The 20783-nt window shown below is 46.0% G+C and overlaps 1 non-coding gene across 1 annotated transcript; it reads right to left on the bottom strand.

Annotated features, from left to right (window-relative positions):
* Positions 1 to 213: 213 nt before the first annotated feature.
* On the bottom strand, positions 214 to 286 carry TRNAR-CCU (transfer RNA arginine (anticodon CCU)). The gene has a single exon. It is a non-coding gene; the product is annotated as a tRNA-Arg (tRNA).
* Between the last annotated feature and the right edge of the window lie 20497 nt (positions 287 to 20783).

The raw sequence follows: 20783 nt of genomic DNA on the forward strand, positions 1-20783 counted from the left end.
CGCATGGGCCTAGTTGCTTCGCGGCATGGGGGACCTTTCCGCATCAGGGCTCGAACCCGTGTCCCCTGCATTGGCAGGCAGATTCTTAACCACTGCGCCACCAGGGAAGCCCTGTTTTCTTCTCTTTTTAAAAAAAAATTTATATATTTATTTGGCTGTACTGGGTCTTAGTTGCCGCATGCAGGATCCTTAGTTGTAGCATGTGGGATCTAGTTCCCTGACCAGGGATCGAACCTGGGCCCCCTGCATTAGGAGTGCAGAGTTTTAACTGCTGGACCACCAGGGAAGTCCCTAGATTTCATTTTCTAACACAGTTCAGGTCCCAGAAAACTTGAGCGGAGCTCTCCCATATCCTCCCCTCCTCCCGCACAATTCCCCTGATTAGAGATCTCCCATATCCTCCCCCCCTCCCGCACAATTCCCCTGATTATCACCATCGGGCCTTAGTGAGGTAGATTTGCAACAACTGGTGAATCAGTATTGATACACTATTATTAACTAACGTCCATAGTTTATGTTCAAGCTCTCTCTCTGTGTTTTCCGGTTCTATGGGTTTTGACCAATGGATAATGTCCTGTATCCACAATCACATTGTCATTCAGAACAGGTTCACTGCCCTAAAAAGCCCTGTGCCCACCTGCGCATCCTTCCCCCTCAAACCCCTGATCTTTTCACTGTCTCCAGAGCTCTGCCTTCTCCACAAGGTCACAGAGTTGGAATCACGTAGTCTGCAGTCTTTTCAGACTGGCTTCTTTCACGTGATGTGCATTCAGCGCTCCTCCATGTCTTTTCAGGCACTGACAGCTCATTTTTTTTTAGCGCTGAATGATACTCCATTGTCTGGATGGACCACAGTTTGTTTATCCGTCTCCTGCTGAGGGACATCTGGGTTGCTTCCAGGTTTTGCAATTACGACTAAAGCTGCTGTAAACATTCACGTGCCGGTGTTTGTGTGGACACACGTTTCCAGTTCAGTTGGGTGGGCGCTCTGAGGAACGTGACTACTGGATAGTGCGGTAGGAGTATGTTCAGCTTTGTAAGAAGCCACCACCCTGTCTTCCACCAGCAATGACTGGAGTTCCTGTCGCTCCCTCTCCTCAACAGCATTTGGTGTTGCCCGAGTTTTGGATTTTAGCCGTTCTAATGGGTGTCTAGTGGTGTCTCACTGTTGTTTTAACTTGTGTTTCCCTAACGACGTACGACGCGGAGCATCTCGTCACGTGCTTCCTTGCCATCTGTGTATCTTCTTGCCGAGGTGTCTGTTCGGATCTTCCACCTGGTTTTCAGTTGGGTTGGTTGTCTTCCTGTTGCACTTTAAGAGTTCCGTGTCTATCTGGATGCAAGTCCTTTATCAGACACTTGCTTTCTAAATATTTTCTCCCAGACGGTGGCTTGTCTTTTCATTCCTTTAGTATGTTATTCACAGAGCAGACAATTTTAATTTTAATAAAGTCCAACTTATCAATATTTCCTTTCATAGATCAGGTTTTTGGTGTTGTATTTAAATGTCATTGCCAACAAAAACAGATACATAGATCAACAGAACCGAATAGAGAGCCCAGAAATAAAACCACACACCTACAGGCATTTAATCTTCGACAAAGGGGGCAAGAATATACAATGGGGAAAAGACAGTCTCTTTAGCAAGTGGCATTGGGAAAGTTGGACAGTCGCATGCAAATCAATGAATTAGAACACACCCTCACACCATACATAACAATAAACTCAAAATGGCTTAAAGACCTAAATATAAGACATGACACCAAAAAACTCGTAAAAGAGAACATAGGCAAAACATTCTTGGACATAAATCAGAGTAATATTTTCTTAGATCAGTCTCCCAAGGCAAAAGAAATAAAAGCAAAAATAAACAAATGGGACCTAATCAAACCTATAAGCTTTTCCACAGCAAAGGAATCCATAAACAAAATGAAAAGACAAACTATGGACTGGGAGAAAATATTTGCAAATGATGTGACTGAAAAAATATACAGGCAGCTCATACAACTCAATATAAAAATACAACCCAGTCGGGGCTTCCCTGGTGGCACAGTGGTTGAGAGTCCGCCTGTCAATGCAGGGGACGCGGGTTCGTGCCCCGGTCTGGGAAGATCCCACAAGCCGCGGAGCGGCTGGGCCCATGAGCCACGGCTGTTGAGCCTGTGCGTCCGGAGCCTGTGCTCCGCAACAGGAGAGGCCACAACAGTGAGAGGCCTGCGTACTGCAAAACAAACAAACAAAAAATACAACCCAATCAAAAAATGGGCAGAGGACCTAAATAGACATTTCTCCAAAGAAGACATACACATGGCCAATAGGCACATGAAAAGATGCTCAATATCACCAATTATTAGAGAAATGCAAATCAAAACTATAATGAGTTATCACCTCACACTGGTCACAATGGCCATCATCAAAAAATATATAAACAACAAATGCTGGAGAGGGTGTGGAGAAAAGGGAATCCTACACTGTTGGTGGGAATGTAAATTGGTGCAGCCACTATGGAGAACAGTATGGAGGTTCCTTAAGAAACTAAAAATAGAACTACCATACGACCCAGAAATCCCACTATTGGGCATATACCCAGAGAAAACCATAATACGAAAAGATACATGCACCCCTATATTCACTGCAGCACTATGCACTATAGCCAAGACATGGAAGCAACCTAAATGTCCATGGACAGAGGAATGGATAAGGAAGATGTGGTACATATATATATACAAAGGAATACTACTCAGCCATAAAAAAGAATGAAATAATGCCATTTGCAGCAACATGGAGATCTAGAGATTGTCATATTAAGTGAAGTAAGTCAGACAGAGAAAGACAAATACCATGTGATATCACTTACATGTGGAATCTAAACAAACAAAAAAAAAACAAGTGAACTTATTTGTAAGACAGAAACAGACCCCCACATATAGAAAACAAACTTATGGCTACCAAAGGGGGAAGGTAGGGGGAGGGATCAATTAGGAGTTTGGGATTAGCAGATACACACGCTACATATAAAATAGATAACCAAGGACCCACTGTAGAGCACGGGGGGCTACACTCAGTATCTTGTAATCAACCATAATGGAAAAGAGCCTTAAGCTGTACACCTGAAACTGACACAATACTGCAAATCAGCTACAGTTAAATTTAAAAAATAAAAGTAAAGAAAAGAAAACTTCATCGCCAAACCCAAGGTCACCTAGATTTTCTCCTATGTTATATTCTAGAAGTTTATAGTTTTGCATTTTACAGTTATGTGCTTTTAAGTTGTGATCCATTTTGTTTGTTCATTTTTGTGAAAGGTGTAAAGTCTATGTCTAGATGTTTTTCTTTTGGTTTGTGGATGTCCAATGGTTCCAGCACTGTTTGTGGAAAAAACTCTTCTTCCACCATTAAATTGCCCTCGTTCCTGTGTCAGAGGTCAGCTGACTGTATTTGTGTGAGTCTATTCTGGGCTCTCTATGCTGTTCCACTGGCCTATTTGTCTAATCTTTTGCTAATACCATGCTGTCATGATTACCGTGGCTTTATAGTGAGCCTTGAAGTCAGACAGCATTAAGAACTTTAACAACTGCTTCCCTGCACAAGCCAGGGATGATCAGAGTCCAACCCACGACCTCCAGTGAGGGGTCCTCATCACCAGCTGGCAGGTGATCTGGTTCAAAAGGCCCATTTTATTTTATTTTTATTTTTATTTTTTTTGCAGTACGCGGGCCTCTCACTGTCGTGGCCTCTCCCGTTGTGGAGCACAGGCTCCGGACGCGCAGGCTCAGCGGCCATGGCTCACGGGCCCAGCCGCTCCGCGGCACGTGGGATCTTCCCGGACCGGGGCACGAACTCGCGTCCCCTGCATCGGCAGGCGGACTCTCAACCACTGCGCCACCAGGGAAGCCCCAAAAGGCCCATTTTAGAGTCGACTTCCCGGGATCACTCTGGTGCCAACTGCGGTTCCCTGGACACAGATTCTGAAGCGGAGAGTGGAGTGTAGGGGCTGATTGAGGGATGCACTCACGAACAGCACCTATAAAAGGACATGAGGGAAGTGGGGGAGGGCAGAGGGCGAAGTCCAAGCACAATTTGGGTGCAGCAGTGAGCACACGAGAAGTTCTGGAGCTGGGATGCCCCTCAGAGGAGTCCCAAGTGAGGCAAAGGGGCTGGGCCACCACACCTCTGCAGCAACTGGTCATTCAACGTGGGCTTCCGGGAGGAGGAGGCATGGGTGAGGCGGTTCCCTTGGAGAGTGACGCAGCTGAGCAACGATCCTCCACCTTGAGGGCTCTGGACCATGCCACACAGCATTCACCACCACCTCGGCAGAAACATCGCTCACCAGAGAATCCCTCTCCGTTCACAGATGCGGCTGAGCTTCTGTGGTCTGCCCAGACCACCTGCTGTTAGAGCTCTTAAGACAATAACAAAATCTGGATGCCCATCTCTGCATCATGAAGGGTCCTAACAATGGAGAATTGAAAACTAATCTGCATTTTGAAATATCAACCCAGCACTTAGGATAGGAATTGTGACTTCTTGTCCAAGGAGAGAATGGAAAGGGGAGGAAAAAATATAGAAGAGTTACCTAAAGGGCTTTCTATAGCTAAGCTGGTCTCAGGACCTCCGTCTGCAAGAATACCTTCTTGCCCGGTGCTCAGTCAGACTTGGTCATATTGTCAATAATCAAATTGTCAGGAAAAGATTAGAATTGCTTAATCAAGTAAGGACAAAGGCCAGGAGATGAACTGCTCATCTGTCATTATGAATACAAGCAAGGATTAGAAATTAGTTGGTGGCTTAAACTGATATTTTTAGAATTCCACTTGAAAGGGATAAGGATTCTAAAAACAGGAAAATGGTAAATGCTACGTTAAGTCAGTAAAGGATCACAGTTAGCCTCATGTCCTTCGTAAAGAAACTATTACAAATTATGTGGGAGGATTTAGCTGTAAAACTGTTTGGAAAGTGGAATTTGATCTGAGACAGGCAGCCTAGATTTATGAGAGGAAACACGCCCGTAAGTTGTGCTGGAGATTTTAAAAGATATTATATTTATGACAGACAATGAGGATGCTTTGTGCAGCCTGCCTCTGTGAAGAATTTGATAATGTTCTACTTAAAGATTTATTCTGAAGGTAAGAAGTGGGAAAAGATGTAAAAAGAAATACTGCATTTCCAAAGCACTGCATCTTCAAGCAGACGCTCACTCCTGCTACATTGGTGGCAAAGTAAGAATGATTTGTTCGTTATCCCCCTTGCCGTGCGTGGAGCCTAACACAGAGCAGGGCCTTGCTTATGGATTAATATGCGCATGAGTAGACGGATTATTCTTGTGTCACCAATACCTCTCTAAACAGGAGGCCTAAGTAAGCAGTGAGGAATGACTCCTACGTGTTGATAAAACGAGTCGCTTTCCCCTTCCCTTTAATTGGAAAAGGCAAGGGCTTCTTTCCATGAAGGTAACCAGCTTCGCAGAGTCCCTGGTGAAGACTTTCCCTGTGGATGAGGTCCTCTGAAGAGACAGCTGGTGAATATCCCCTGGGCAGACAGAGGCACTGATGGGCAATGGGAACCTTCATCCAGGAGCACATGAAGATTTCCATCAGTCAGGGGTGAGGTGGAAGGAGGTGGGAATGTGGCCCTAGAGGAAAATGGGAACAGCCACTAAGGATCTGGGTTTTCAGGAGGTCAGAGACCCAGCACGTGGTCAGGAGTCCCTAAGTCAGGACATCTGGGCAGGGTTGCCAATAAGGCAGGTGTGGTGGGAGGTCCTCTGACCTACAAATCCAGTCCTCTGTGGTTCTGTTAGGGGCATATGGGGCCCAGGAGCAGATCCAGATTTCCAGGTGAGGATGGTCAGGTGGCCTATCTGTCAGGAGTGGAGACCCACAGAAGAAATGAATATAACCCAGGTGGACCATGGTCAGAAAAAAGAACAGAACGTCCCCCCTCACAACTCCCATTCAGCATTATACTGGAAGTCCTAGCTAATGCAATAAGACAGGAAAAGGAAATATAAGGTATACAGTTTGGGAAGGAAGAAATAAAACTAGAAGTCCTAGCTAATGCAATAAGACAGGAAAAGGAAATATAAGGTATACAGTTTGGGAAGGAAGAAATGAAACTGTCTTTGTTCGCAGATGATTACAGGAATCCCCCCAAAATGACAAAAAAAAAACACTTCGTGGAACCAATAAGCAATTATAACAAGGTTGAAGGATGTACGATTAATATACAAAAGTTCATTCCTTTCCTATATAGCAGAGTTTGAAGTTAAAAGTGCAATACTGTCTGTCATACAGAGTGAAGTAAGTCAGAAAAAGAAAAACAAATACTGTATGTTAACACATAGATATGGAATCTAAAAAAAAAAATTGTTCTGAAGAACCTAGGGGCAGGACAGGAATAAAGATGCAGATGTAGAGAATGGACTTGAGGACACGGGGAGGGGAAGAGTAAGCTGGACGAAGTGGGAGAGAGGCATGGACATATATACACTACCAAATGTAAAATAGATAGCTAGTGGGAAGCAGCCACAGAGCACAGGGAGTTCAGCTAGGTGCTTTGTGACCACCTAGAGGGGTGGGATAGGGAGGGTGGGAGGGAGACACCAGAAGGAGGAGATATGGGGATGTATGTATATGTACAGCTGGTTCACTCTGTTATACAGCAGAAACTAACACACCATTGTAAAGCAATTATACTCCAATAAAGACGTTAAAAAAAATAAAATTAAAAAAAAAGTGCAATACCATTTACAAAGTGAACCATGCAGCTGAACCTGGAATTCCCACCTTAAGCCTTTGCATTTGTTGTTTTCTCTACCTGGAAGACATTTTTTTCCCAAGTGCCCACATGACTCACTCCTTCACATCCTTCAAATCTTCTCTCAAAAAGCTCTCTTCTTGGAGGATTCTGGGAAGACTGCAGAGTAGGAAGCACCAGGGATCTGTCTCCCCACCTAGACAACAACTGCACGGGCAGAATCTGTCTGACGGAACTATTTTGGAACTCTGGAGTCTACTTAAGGCTTGCAACTTCCAGGAGAAGGCATAGACAGTGAATTGCAGTTCATTTGGGTCAAGTTCAGCTCCTAACATGGCAGCAGCTACACATTCCCCACCGCTAGTCCAGTGGCAGACACCTGTGCATCGGTTTCTGGAGAAGCTTGCACGCAGTTTGTGGGAGCCAGGGTGGCTATCCATCAAATGTCGAGGATCTGTCCTCGGATTGCTAACTGCTGCTTCTGATCACAGATGTACAAAGAGGAGGGCAGTCACTCTTGTTGCACCTCCCCCTCCCAACTGTTGCAAGCCCCTCCCCTTCTAGCTGAAGTGACTTCCGGGGGATTTAAAGTGAGGGCACACTTCCTCCTCTCCTTCATTTTTTCTCCGTTTGGGAGCCAGACATTAAAGACGAGGACAAGCAGAAGCAACTGCGCATGCAGGGGAAATTAGAACACTACTGTGCATGCCCAGGGAAAGGCACAGCCTCGGAAAAGACCTGTGAAGACATTCGGTTTATATTCCCAGGGTGATCCTTGGCACAGAGACAGGCTACAACAAAAACATCAAAATGCAGCAAACCCTGGGGAGGGGAAAGAACCTCATTTACAGAGTCACCACATTACTAGACTCAAATAACCAGTTTTCAACAGCAACAAAACCCACAAAGTATACAAAGAAACAAGAAAGTATGGCCCAATCAAAGAGAAAAAGAATCAATGGAAACTGTTCCTAAAAAAGACCTGATAAAAGACCTGTTAGACGAAGACTTTAAAACAACTGTCTTAAAGATGCTCAAAGAACTAAAGGAAGATGTTGAGAGAGTTGAGAAAATAATGTATAAACAAAATGGAAACATCAATAAAGAAATAGTAAACCTAAAAAACCAAAACCAAAACCAAAACAAAAAAGAAATTCTGGACCTGAAAATCATGGTAACTGAAATAAAAAGTTCACTAGAGGGATTCAAAGGCAGGTTTGAGCAGGCAGAAAAATCTGCTAACTAGAAGATAGGACAATGGAATTGTTGAGTCTGAGGGACACGAAGTAAAAAGATGGAAGAAAAGCAAACGGAGCCTAAGGGACGTGTGGGATACCAGCAAACAGACCAACATATGCATTACAGGAGTCCCCGGGGGAAAAGAGAGAGAGAGTGCGGCGGAGAGAATATTTGAAGAAATAATGCTGAAAACTTCACAAATTTGATGAAAGACATGAATATAAATAAACAAGAAGCTCAATGAACTCCAAGAAACCCACACCGAGACACATTACAGTCAAACTTTCAAAAGACAAAGAGTCTTGAAAGCAGCAAGAGAGAAGTGACGTGTTCCATACAAGGGATCCTCAATAAGACTATAAGCAGATTTCTCATCAGAAACTTTGGAGGTCAGAAGACAGTGGGCCAATATATTCAAAGTACTAAAAGAAATAAAACACCGTCAACTAGGACTCCACAAAAAAAATGAATTCAGCAAATAGTAGGATACAAAGTCAACAAATAAAATCACAATACGCCTATTTATACACCTTTGTCTGAAAAGGAAATTACAAAAGCAATTCCATTTACAATAGCATCAAAAAGAATAAAACACTTATGAATGAATTTAATCAAAAGATGAAAGACTTGGAAACTAAAAGTACAAGTGAATCTACTTGGAATCTAAAAGTACAAATGAACTTAATTACAACATAGAAATAGAGTCACAGATGGAGAAAACAAAATTATGGTTATCAAGGGGGAAAGGGCGGGGAGGAGGGACAAATTGGGAGACTGGGATTGACATACACACACTATGATATATAGAATAGATAACTAATAAGAGCCTACTGTATAGCATAGGGAACTCTACTCAATACTCTGTAATGACCTATGTGGGAATAGAACCTAAAAAAGAGTGGATACATGTATTTGTATAACTGATTCACTTTGCTGTACAGCAGAAACGAACACAACATTGTAAATCAACTAGACTCTAATAAAAATTAATTTAAAAAACGTTGAAAGGGCTGTACAATGAAAATTACAAAATATTGCTGAAGGAAATGAAAGAAGACGTAAATAAATGGAAACACATCCTACGTTCATGGATTGGAAGACTTAAAATTAAAGTGTCAATACGATTTAAGGTAATCTGCAGATTCAATGCAATCCTTTTCAAGATCCCAATGAAGTTTTTTTTTTTTTTTGTAAAAGCAGAAAAATTCAACTTAAAATTCATACGGTATCTCAACAGGCCCCAAAGAGCCAAAACAATCTTGAAAAAGAACAAAGCTGAAGGACTCATACTTCCTGATTTCAAAACTTACTACAAAGCTACGTTGATCAAAATAGTGTATACTGGCCTACAAAGCTACAGTAATCAAGATAGTATGGTACTGGCACAAAAACAGAAAGATAGATCAATGGAACAGGATAGAAAGCCCAGAGATAAACCCATGCACACATGGTCACCTTATCTTTGATAAAGGAGGCAAGAATATACAGTGGAGAAAGGACAGCCTCTTCAATAAGTGGTGCTGGGTAAACTGGAGAGCTACATGTAAAAGTATGAGATTAGATCACTCACTAACACCATACACAAAAATAAGCTCAAAATGGACTAAAGACCTAAATGTAAGGCCAGAAACTATCAAACGCTTAGAGGAAAACATAGGCAGACACTCCATGACGTAAATCACAGCAAGATCCTTTCTGACCCACCTCCCAGAGAAATGGAAATAAAAACAAAAACAAACAAATGGGACCTAATGAAACATAAAAGCTTTTGCACAGCAAAGGAAACCATAAACAAGACCAAAAGACAACCCTCAGAATGGGAGAAAATATTTTCAAATGAAGCAACTGACAAAGGATTAATCTCCAAAATTTACAAGCAGCTCAATATTAAAAAAACAAACAACCCAATCCAAAAATGGGCAGAAGACCTAAATAGACATTTCTCCAAAGAAGATATACAGATTGCCAACAGACACATGAAAGAATGCTCAACATCATTAATCATTAGAGAAATGCAAATCAAAACTACAGTGAGGTATCACCGCACACCAGTCAGAATGGCCATCATCAAAAAATCTAGAAACCATAAATGCTGGAGAGGGTGTGGAGAAAAGGGAACACTCTTGCACTGCTGGTGGGAATGTGAATTGGTTCAGCCATTATGGAGAACAGTATGGAGGTTCCTTAAAAAACTACAAATAGAGCAACCATATGACCCAGCAATCCCACTCCTGGGCATATACCCTGAGAAAACCAAAATTCAAAAAGAGTCATGTACCAAAATGTTCATTGCAGCTCTATTTACAATAGCCCGGAGATGGAAACAACCTAAGTGCCCATCATCGGATGAATGGATAAAGAAGATGTGGCACATATATACAATGGAATATTACTCAGCCGTAAAAAGAAACGAAATTGAGCTCTTTGTAATGAGGTGGATGGAACTAGAGTCTGTCATACAGAGTGAAGTAAGTCAGAAAGAGAAAGACAAATACCATATGCTAACACATATATATGGAATTTAAGAAAAAAAAATGTCATGAAGAACCTAGGGGTAAGACAGGAATAAAGACACAGACCTACTGGAGAACGGACTTGAGGGTGTGGGGAGGGGGAAGGGTGAGCTGTGACAGGGCGAGAGAGAGGCATGGACATATATACACTACCAAACGTAAGGTAGATAGCTAGTGGGAAGCAGCCACATGGCACAGGGATATCGGCTCGGTGCTTTGTGACAGCCTGGAGGGGTGGGATAGGGAGGGTGGGAGGGAGGGAGACGCAAGAGGGAAGAGATATGGGAACATATGTATATGTATAACTGATTCACTTTGTTATAAAGCAGAAACTAACACACCATTGTAAAGCAATTATACCCCAATAAAGATGTTAAAAAAAAATAGTGTATGCTGGCATAAAGGGACATATAGAACAATGGAATAAAATAGAATAAAGAGCCCAGAAATAAATTCTCACACATATGGTCAAATGATTCGTGACAAGGATGTAAAGACCATTCAATGGGGAAAGGACAGTCTTTTCAAGAAATGGTGCTGGGAACACTGGATGTCCACGTGCAGAAGAGTAAAGCTGGACTCATATAATGCCATACACAAACATTAATTCAAAATGGATCAAAGATTTGAATGTAAGACCTAAAACTATAAAACTGTTAGAAGAACAGAGGACAAAGGCTTCACAGCATTGGATTTGGCAATCAATCTATGGATATGATACCAAAGGCACAAACAAAAAAAAGAAAAAATAGGCAAATTGGACTTCAGGAAAATTAAAGTTTTGTGCATCAAAAGACACTATCAACAAAGTAATAAGGCAACTCCGAGAATGGGAGAGAAATTTGCAAGCCATATATCTGATAAGGGATTAATATCTGGAATATATAGAGATCTAAAACTCAACAAGAAAAAACAAACAACCTGATTTTAAAATGGGCAAAAAACATGAATAGATATTTCTCCAAAGAAAATACATGAATGGCCATAAGCACATGAAAAGATGAAAGGATGCTCAACATCACTAATCATTAGGGAAATGCAAGTCAAAGCTACAATGAGATGCCACCTCACACCTATTAGAACGGCTATTGTTAAAAAAAAGAAAAAGAATGCGAATTCCTTGGAGGCCTGGGGGGGGTTAAGACTCGGAGCTTTCACTGCCAGGGCCTGGGTTTGACCCCTGGTCAGGGAACAAAAATCCTGCAAGCCTCGAGGTGCGGCCAATAAATAAACAAATAAAATTTTAAAAAGAAAAAATCACAGATGTTGGCAAGGACATGGAGAAACCTGAACCCTTGTGCACTGTTCGTGGGAATGTAACATAATGCAACCACTGTGGAAAACAATATGGGGGTTCCTCAAAAAGTTAAAAATAGAATTACCATATAATCCAGAAATTCCACCCCTGGCTATATACTCAAAAGAATTGAAAGCAGGGTCTCAAAGATACAAGATACACTTGTACACCCATGTTCATAGCAGCGTTATTCACAATTGCTAAAAGGTGGAAGCAACACAAGTATCTATCAACGGATGAATGGATAAGTAAAACATGGTCCATCCATACGATGGAATATTATTCAGCCTTTAAAAAGGAAGGGAATTCTGACACGTGCTACAGCATGGATGAATCTTGAGGGCATTTCACTAAGTGAAATAAGCCAGTCACAAAAGACAAATATGGCATGATTCCACTTATATGAGTACTTACAAGTACTTAGAGAAGTTGGAACAGAGAGACAGAAAGTATCATGGTTGCCAGGTGCTGGGGGAGGGGGAGGGGGAGGTTAACACTTAGCAGGGACAGAGTTTTAGTTTTGCAAGATGGAAAGAGTTCTGGAGGTGGATGGTGGTGATGGCTGCACGACATTATGAATGTATAAATATATAATACCACAGAACTGTACACTTAAAAATGGTTATGGGACTTCCCTGGTGGCGAAGTGGTTAAGAATCCGCCTGCCAATGCAGGTGACATGGGTTCGAGCCCTGGTCCGGGAAGATCCCACATGCTGCGGAGGAACTAAGCCCGTGCGCCACAACTACTGAGCCTGTGCTCTAGAGCCCATGAGCCACGACTACTGAGCTCACGTGCCACAACTACTGAGCCCACGTGCCACAACTACTGAAGCTCGTGCGCCTAGAGCCTGTGCTCTGCAAAAAGAGAAGCCACCACAATGAGAAGCCTGCGCACCGCAACGAAGAGTAGCCCCCGCTTGCTGCAACTAGAGAAAGCCCACGCACAGCAATGAAGACCCAATGCAGCCAAAAATAAATAAATAAATAATAAATAAATTTATTTTAAAAAATGGTTAAGATGGTAAATTTTATGTTACATGTATTTTACCACAATAAAAAAGTCTGTCTTCTCAGTGAGGCTGACCTTCCTTGCCCTACGTACCTAGACTCACCCCCTCACGGTATTCCCTGTATCCCTATGTCCATCTCCAGGAATTCTTACCCTTTAACACACCATCTCTTTACGTATTTACCTTGTAGACTCGATGTGTTTTCCACCAGAATGTGGGACAAGGATTATCATTTGTTTGGTTCATGGCTGTATCCCCAGCTCCTTGAACACCCTGGTACGTAGAAATGTTCAAATATTTGTTTAAAATAGCCCTGTTCCCAGAGGAGACCATAATTCGAAAAGATACATGCACCCCTATGTTCACAGCAGCACTATTCACAATAGCCAAGACATGGAAGCAACTTAAATGTCCATCGACAGATGAATGGATAAAGATGTAGTATATATACACAACAGAATACTACTCGGCCATTAAAAAGAATGAAATAATGCCATTTGCAGCAACATGGATGGACCTAGAGATTGTCATACTAAGTGAAGTAAGTCAGACAGAGAAAGACATATATCATATATCACTTATTTGTGGAATCTAAAAAGAAAAAAAATGATACAGGTGAACGCATTTTCGAAAACAGAAATAGACCCACAGACACAGAAAACAAATTTATGGTTACCAGACAGGAAAGGGGGAGGGATAAATTAGGAGTTTGGGATTGACAGACACACACTGCTATATATAAAACAGATAAACAAGGACCTACTGTAGAGCATAGGGAACTATATACAATATCTTGTAATAACCTATAAAGGAAAGAATCTGAAAAATAAAAATATATACATATGTATGTACTGATATAACAGAATTACTTTGCTGTATGCCTGAAACTAACACAGCATTGTAAATCAACTGTACTTCAACAAAAAATAAATAAAACTAAAAATTAAAAAATAGTTCTGCTGAGGTGTGCCACATACCATGCAATCCACTCATTTAAAGTGTACCATTCAATGAGCTTTAGTGTATTCACAAGATGGTACAAGCATCACCGTTAATTCCAGAACATCTGTATTATGTCAAAAAGAAACCCCCTGCCCAGGAGCAGTCACTCCCACATCCCCCCCAAGTCCTCCAGCCGTAGGCAACCACAAATCTACTTCCTATCTCTACAGATACATATAAATGGAATCGCACAGCACAATCATACAGTCTTCTGGCTTCTTTTATATTAAGCACAATATTTTCAAAGTTCTTTCACGTAGCCCGTATCAGTGCTTTCTTTCTCACGTTGCCATTTGGTTCTGCACACCATCTTTCATCCAACGTGGCTTGAATTTCACCTCCTTGGGTAATCTTCCCAGACTCAAAGCACCAAAATCCAAGGCGTCCAGTGCAGAACCACATCTCTGTTTCAGAAACAGACACTGGCCTGCCGCTGACGGCCAACTCTCCCAATAAATCTTAAGGGCTAAACTCCTTATTCTCCGAAGACGCTCATTCCTAGTTTTCTTTTACTAGGGGTGCGTTTCCATTTGACTTGCTCCCAGAGACATTGGGGAACCCCTGGAAGTCAAACCCATCTCGCTCCTGCCACCACGTGGTCAGAGACAAGCATGACACCGATTCGAACAGGACCAGACCCCAGGCGGCTAAGAAGCCAGGCTCTGCCACCCCTGTGCGAAGTGCCAGGATCTGGCTTGCTCTCCAGAGTGTGGCCGGCCAGCTGGGCCTTCTGTGGCTTGGTCAGAGGTTGTCTCTGCCACTTAGAGACCAGGCTAGTCATCAGAATGGTTTAAAAATGTAGCTGCCAGGGCCCCATCTAGGCCTGTAGAATCAGAAACTCTGGGGTTGCAACTGTATTTTTTAAATCTCCACAGGTTAAGAACCAGTGCGCTGATCATGAACCCCTGGCTCACGCCCGTGGCGTCTGCTCCTGCCGGCCCAGCACATGAAAACCCACAAGGATGGAGTGAACGAGTGAGTGGCTGAACATAGTAAAGGCCTTTATAAAGAGCTGTTTTTTAAATTGGGGTGAAATTCACATAACAAAATTCACCATTTTAAGGGGAGCGATTCGGTGGCGTTTAGCACACTCATGATGGTGTGCACCCACCACTTTTACCTAGTAGTTCCAAAACATTTCCATCACCCCAAAGGGAGATCCTACCCCCGCCCCATTAGCAGTCACTCCCCATGGCCCTCTCCCTGCGGCCCCTGGCAACCAGTCACCCACTTTCTGTCTCCGGGGATTTGCCTGTTCTGGACGTCTCACAGAAATGGAATCACACACTGTGTGTCCTTCCGCGTCTGGCTTCTCTCGCTGAGCATCACGTTTTCCAGGTTCACCCACACAGCAGTGTGTGTCAGTGCTTCATTCCTTTTAGAGGCTGAGTGATGTCCACTGTGTGGCTGGACCGAGTCTGTCCGCTCATCTGTTGATGGACAGGTGACACGGTTTACACGCAGACTGCTTCTGCAAAGCTGGCTGATGGAGGACCCGCCGCCCGCTCTGGACTCCACGCCACGGACTTGTCAGGGCATCTAGGAAGCTCAGAGCCTGGCCGCTTCCCCCGATGCTGTGCCTTTGAGCTTCGTCTCATCCTGCTCTGTACAGGATCACGGGTCACTCGCCTGCTCCTACGGACAGATGGGCGTCTGGGTGGGCTCCACAGCAGCTCCTCTGAGGAGCTGCTCTGACTGTACTGCCTTTGCTTCACGTCCTCTCACGCCCGCGGGGGACACGCGGGGTGGGGCGGCGGCTGAGCCGTGGGACTGGGTCCCGCGTCCACCGGCGCCCTCCTTCCACATGGCTCACGGGACGCGCTGCAGGTCCACGCAGGTGGGACCTCCCGTCAGTAGTTGCTGGAGTAGCAGCTGAGGGTCCAGGGAGCCCTCGGAGCACCACCGTCGCCTCTGGTTCCCTCCCTGCCACCTCTCAACGTGGTGCCCTTTACCAAGGTGAAGCCTGAAACCCCTCCACAGCCCTGTCGCGGGGGTCTGCTGCACGTGGCGGCTGGTGGCCTTGACTCTCCTCACCGCCCTCGGCCCCAGCGCAGCAAGCTGGCCGGGCAAGGGGCACCTGAGCCAGGCTGCAAGCCGGGCGGATCCACAGGGGCTCCAGCAGAGGGGCAGAGGCAACTTGGTTCCCAGTGCTGGGGTCTGCTGGGGGGCTGACCCAGCCGGTGAGGCACGGACGAGACCTCGGGACGGAGCCCCCGAGATCCTCGGGGAGACACAGTGTCCCCTGGGCCTGGGGTCCGCACCTGCTCCTGCCCGGGGGTCCCTACCCCCTCCTCTAGCGCTGCCTCGACTGCATCCTCGTTTTGGATGAAAACCCTGTCTTCAGGCGCCTCTGACCTGCAGACCAAGAGGGTGGCATGCGCTCGCGGCGCATCTGCTTCGCCTCCTCAAAGACCCTGCGCTTTCCTCTCACACTTTACTTCTCAGTCTGTAATTTCTTTCTTTAGAATCACCTTCGCCAAATTAAGTCACCCAAATTCCCAAGTAAGCTGAAAAGCCATTTTTCTTGCAAATCTTATATGAAGATAATTTAATATAAGGCATAAACTTATAAGCTAAAGATCATAGATTATAGCAGTAGCACAATAAAAAACAAGCCAATATAAGAGACAAATGAGCACTATTTTAGCCAAGGGAAAAAGAAAACGAAGTAGAAACAAGATGTAAGTTATATTCTGTGGATAAATAACTTTCAAGAGAAATAATAAAGACGACTTCTATAACTTTAATGTATTTGGGGAGACGTTATTTAATTGCAGTAAAATAAGAGGTGATAAGTCTGGCTGAAGTTTTGCACCATATACAGGATTACGTTAGTTTCTTGAGGACTCAATGACAATGTGTCATTTCACAGGAGTTTTAAGATTCTGGAGATACGCAAAATTTCTCTTCGTTTGAGTGTCACCAATTTCAGCAGGGCAAATCTCCGTTCCTCTGAGAGGTGGCCAGTGATGGTTAAAACTTCCTTTAAAATCCCATCAAACACAACAGAATTTAGCAACAAAAAGAAAAGTGAACTATGGATATACACAGCAACTTGGCTGAATCTGCAGAGAATTAAGCTGAATAAAAGCCAATCCCCAAAGGTTACACACCATACGATTCCACTTATAGAACATTCTTGAAATGGAAATTTACGGAGAGTGGTCAGGGGTTAGGGACTTGCGGGGGGGGGGGGAGGGTTGGAGGGAGGTAGGCGTGGCTGTAAGAGGGGGAATCCCTGTGGGTGGATGCTCTGTGTCGTGACTGTGGTGGTGATACAGGGGCCTGCACACGGGGCGAAATCCATGGGTCTAAACGCATACACACCGGGCACACGGCGCGCACAAGTGAGCTGACGCACAACCAGGGAAACTGTATCGATGTTCATACAGTGTACCCACATCAAAAGTGTATCCACATCAAAAAGCCCCTTAGAGTCCAGCCCTCTTGGGCACCTACGTGGGTCGGCTGTCCCAGGTAAGATGGGGGCGAGACGGATCCCTGGGTGCCACTCCTGGTGCACATGAGGGTGGGGGGGGTGTCCCTGCGACACTGCCGTCCCTCAAGTGGCAGGAGACCACACATGCCACTCGCCTGGGGTGGTGGGCGGGGAGTGCAATGTTCTGTTTTGATTCCCACATTTCCCAGTTCAGATTACAGTATGACCGTTGCTCCATGACCAAACTAAGAAGAAGGTGTGCAATGCCGTGGTGCCGTTGCCGTGGCCGCACTGGCCGCCCCCGCTGCTCCCCCATCGGGGCTTTTGCTCCTGGAGGCACCACCAGGTATCAGTCCTGCTCAGAGGTGTCCCTTTCTCTCTAAGAAGCACAACCTTACAAAGGAAGGAAAATGGCCCGAGGAACCTGCTTGCTTCCCAAGCACACGAGCAGACTCGCCAGGGGAATAAAAGTTTGACTCTCATCGCCCCCGCTCGGCTTGGTTTTATGCAGTGAAATTAGGGGTCTGCAGGGAGACGAATGTCTTGCGTCTGAGCCCTACCTGCTTTGAAAAAGGTATTTCTTCACCGTCTCTTGGCACCTGTGTCTCACCTGACACCTGTGAGTCCACCCAGGATTTTGTGCTTCTTCAAACTGTCAGGAGAGGCCATGGGGCTTGCCGTCGGGTCGACCAGGACCCCAAGAACGGGGACAGAGCACGTCCATGGCTGAGGTGGGAAGTCGGGGGAGGGGGGAGGGCGCGGAGAACTGCCGTTTCTCGTTACAAGCTCTTCTATGACCTTTTATATTTTTACCTCGTGAATATGCTACTTCGAATAAAAATATGGGAAAAGATGCCTTCAATTCAGTCTAGGAAGTCACAGGGGATAAATCTCCTTACTTTACAGAAAGGTAGCAAGGCTCGTCTTTCTCCTCTGTGCAGAAGAAGCGGGTTAGAGTGTTTGCCAGAGATGCTTCTGGTCTTGGGGGGCCTGGGCTGCCCTTCTGACTCCCTCACCTGTCCACGGGAGGGGGGGACCCACTGGCCGGCCGTTCTCTGCGATCCAGGATGAACGCCGGACATGCTGCTCCCAAATCAGAGAGGACAGATCCCGGGGGGCAGGAAGGCTAAGTTAGTGGGTAGAATGCGTGTAATTTAAGGTTTTCCCCCGAGTGCTGCCTGAGTCCCGGGATGCTGCCCACCCCCCTTGCTGCCCGTGAGGGCGCAGACACTCAGATGACAACCCCGCCCAGTCTCTGCTGTGTTCCACGTCTCCCCTCCAGCACACCAAGTTTAGCACATAGGCTTACGAACTTTATTTCTGTCCAGCTAAAATGTGGTTTCTTGAAATACCGTAATTTTTAGGTGCAGGGAACTATATGCATATGAGATAGGAGTCTTTTCTGCCTGTAAAATTGTTCCGGGTACCTATGATGGAATAAAATATATTCGTAGTTCTAGGTGTTCAACAAAATCATCAGGACTCCCAAAGGCTCTGCTATCTGACAAATTTAATATTCACCAGAGACGGTGGCTACACCCGCCCCCACCCCCCGCCTTGTGTAGCTTTCCTGGAATGATTTAGGGAGTGAGCCTTTTGGGAAGGACTAATTCTGCCCATAACCTTCAGAAGTGCATTTCACGGTGGGGTCAACCTTAGCCCCAGACAAAGGTGGGAAGGTTGCCTCTGGTGGTCCCTCCCCTTGGTCGTCAGTAACTGAGCACCCAGCTACTTCCTTGACATCCTGGACTAAGCCCGTCCCAGCTAGAAACCTCCATTTTCCTCCTGAAAGCTGCCACTTCCCATTCTTACCCACATCAGTAAATGGCAGTCCCATGTGCCCACCTGCTCTGGCCAACACCCTGGAGACATCGACTCCTCGATTCTTCTCACCAGCCCTCCAATTCCATCCATCAACGTGTCCTACTGACAACATCCCACACTTCTTGGCCACTCGCCATCTCTGTCACCGCAGTAACACCCTAGTCCAGGCCACCATCCTCTCTCCTAAGCCTTCTCACTGGACCTCATGCTTGTACTTTTAAAGTCCATCTTCACACAGCAGCCCCCAAACCAGAAACACGAGTGTGTCACTTGCCTGTTTGAAACTCCTAGCAGCTTTATATCAGTCAAGGTCTAACCAAACAGATCCAAACTCAAGCGTGTATAGCCAAGGGATTTAAGGTAGGGAGTTGCTTACACGGAGGTGAGGCAATCAACAGGCCACGCAGGTAACATCACCGGAATCCACTGCCACCTCCAGGCCAGAGGGATGAGGGGGGAGGGGGGAGTATGGGCCACTGAGGACGATGGAAATTCCCTGCTGTGGCCCCTGCAGCCACGGGACCTGGAGCAGTGCCCAGCGGGTCGGCACTCAGTAAATGCTTGTCTGTCAGAAGGATGGATGAACGGATGGATGGGTGGGTGGATGGATGGATGGACGGAAGGATGGACGGATGGGTGGGTGGACGGATGCATGAGGGAGTGAATCGGCTTTCCCACTTGCCACCCCCTTCCAGACATCTGCATCCATTCGCAAGGGGCCGACGGGGGCACGACAGCTGCACTGGGCTTTCCTTGGGCAGTGGCCCTCCCCGCCTGGATCTCTCCCGGGAAAGCGTAGCTTTCACATCAGAGTCTGGCCGCTGGTGTCAGAATGGCCTGGATTCGAATCCTGCCTCTGCCACTGCTTCGCTGTTGGAGCTTGCTCTGCTTCTGCTTCTCGTCGGTAGGAGAGGGATCGTAACACTGACGGCTCCTCATAGGGCTGGTGAGGGGTCCCCAAGGGGGCCAGTCTCTGGGCTGTGCTTCAGGCCTGGGAGTCCCCGAGCTGCTGCAGGCGTGGAAGAGTGTGAGCTGGACAGAGAGAGTCGGGCTCGTGCCCCACCGTCTGCCCAGACCACACGGCGCTCCGGCTGCGGCTCCGCAGCGCTGGGCCGCGCGCTTCAGAGCTGGAGCCATGGGGTGGCGCTCTTCGCTAGCCGTTGGCCTCGGCAGCGCGGCTCTACCCGCACGCAGGCCGCCTCTACCAAGGGCGGCTTTGCCGACTGCAGGCGGCACAGATTTTCACATCTACAGATCGCACTGCGCTGGGTTGCCCGCGCACTTTGGGAACTGCTTCCAGGAACCGGATTGGCTGTAAAAGAGATCACCTGGAAATCCTTGGTCGTGTCGTCGGTTTCCCTGATCTGGGTTTTGAAAATGCATAGAACGTGGTGAGACCAGGACTTCCTGGACCGAGTTCTCGGACGCAGCTCCCTGCGCGGCCAGGCTCCCCCGCGCTTCTCGCCAGCCCTGTGGACGCGGGATCAGGGCACCCTGACTCCCGGGCTTAGGAATCCAGCCTGGGTACGCGGTCTTTACATTAAATACCTTTCGGGAAGAAATCTGTCTGGTTGGGGAGTTGTTGACACATGTGTAACAACAATTCCTTCCTTTTATTAAACATCCACTAACTCCCTCTCCCAAGTTCCAAGCCCTCACCCTATCCAGCCTCCTCGAGCTCCGTCAGTGCCATCTGCC

This window comes from Delphinapterus leucas, chromosome 15, assembly GCF_059928025.1.
Source record: "Delphinapterus leucas isolate spDelLeu-1000000601 "Yukka" chromosome 15, BTC_Dleu_Yukka2, whole genome shotgun sequence".
Lineage (NCBI taxonomy): Eukaryota > Metazoa > Chordata > Mammalia > Artiodactyla > Monodontidae > Delphinapterus > Delphinapterus leucas.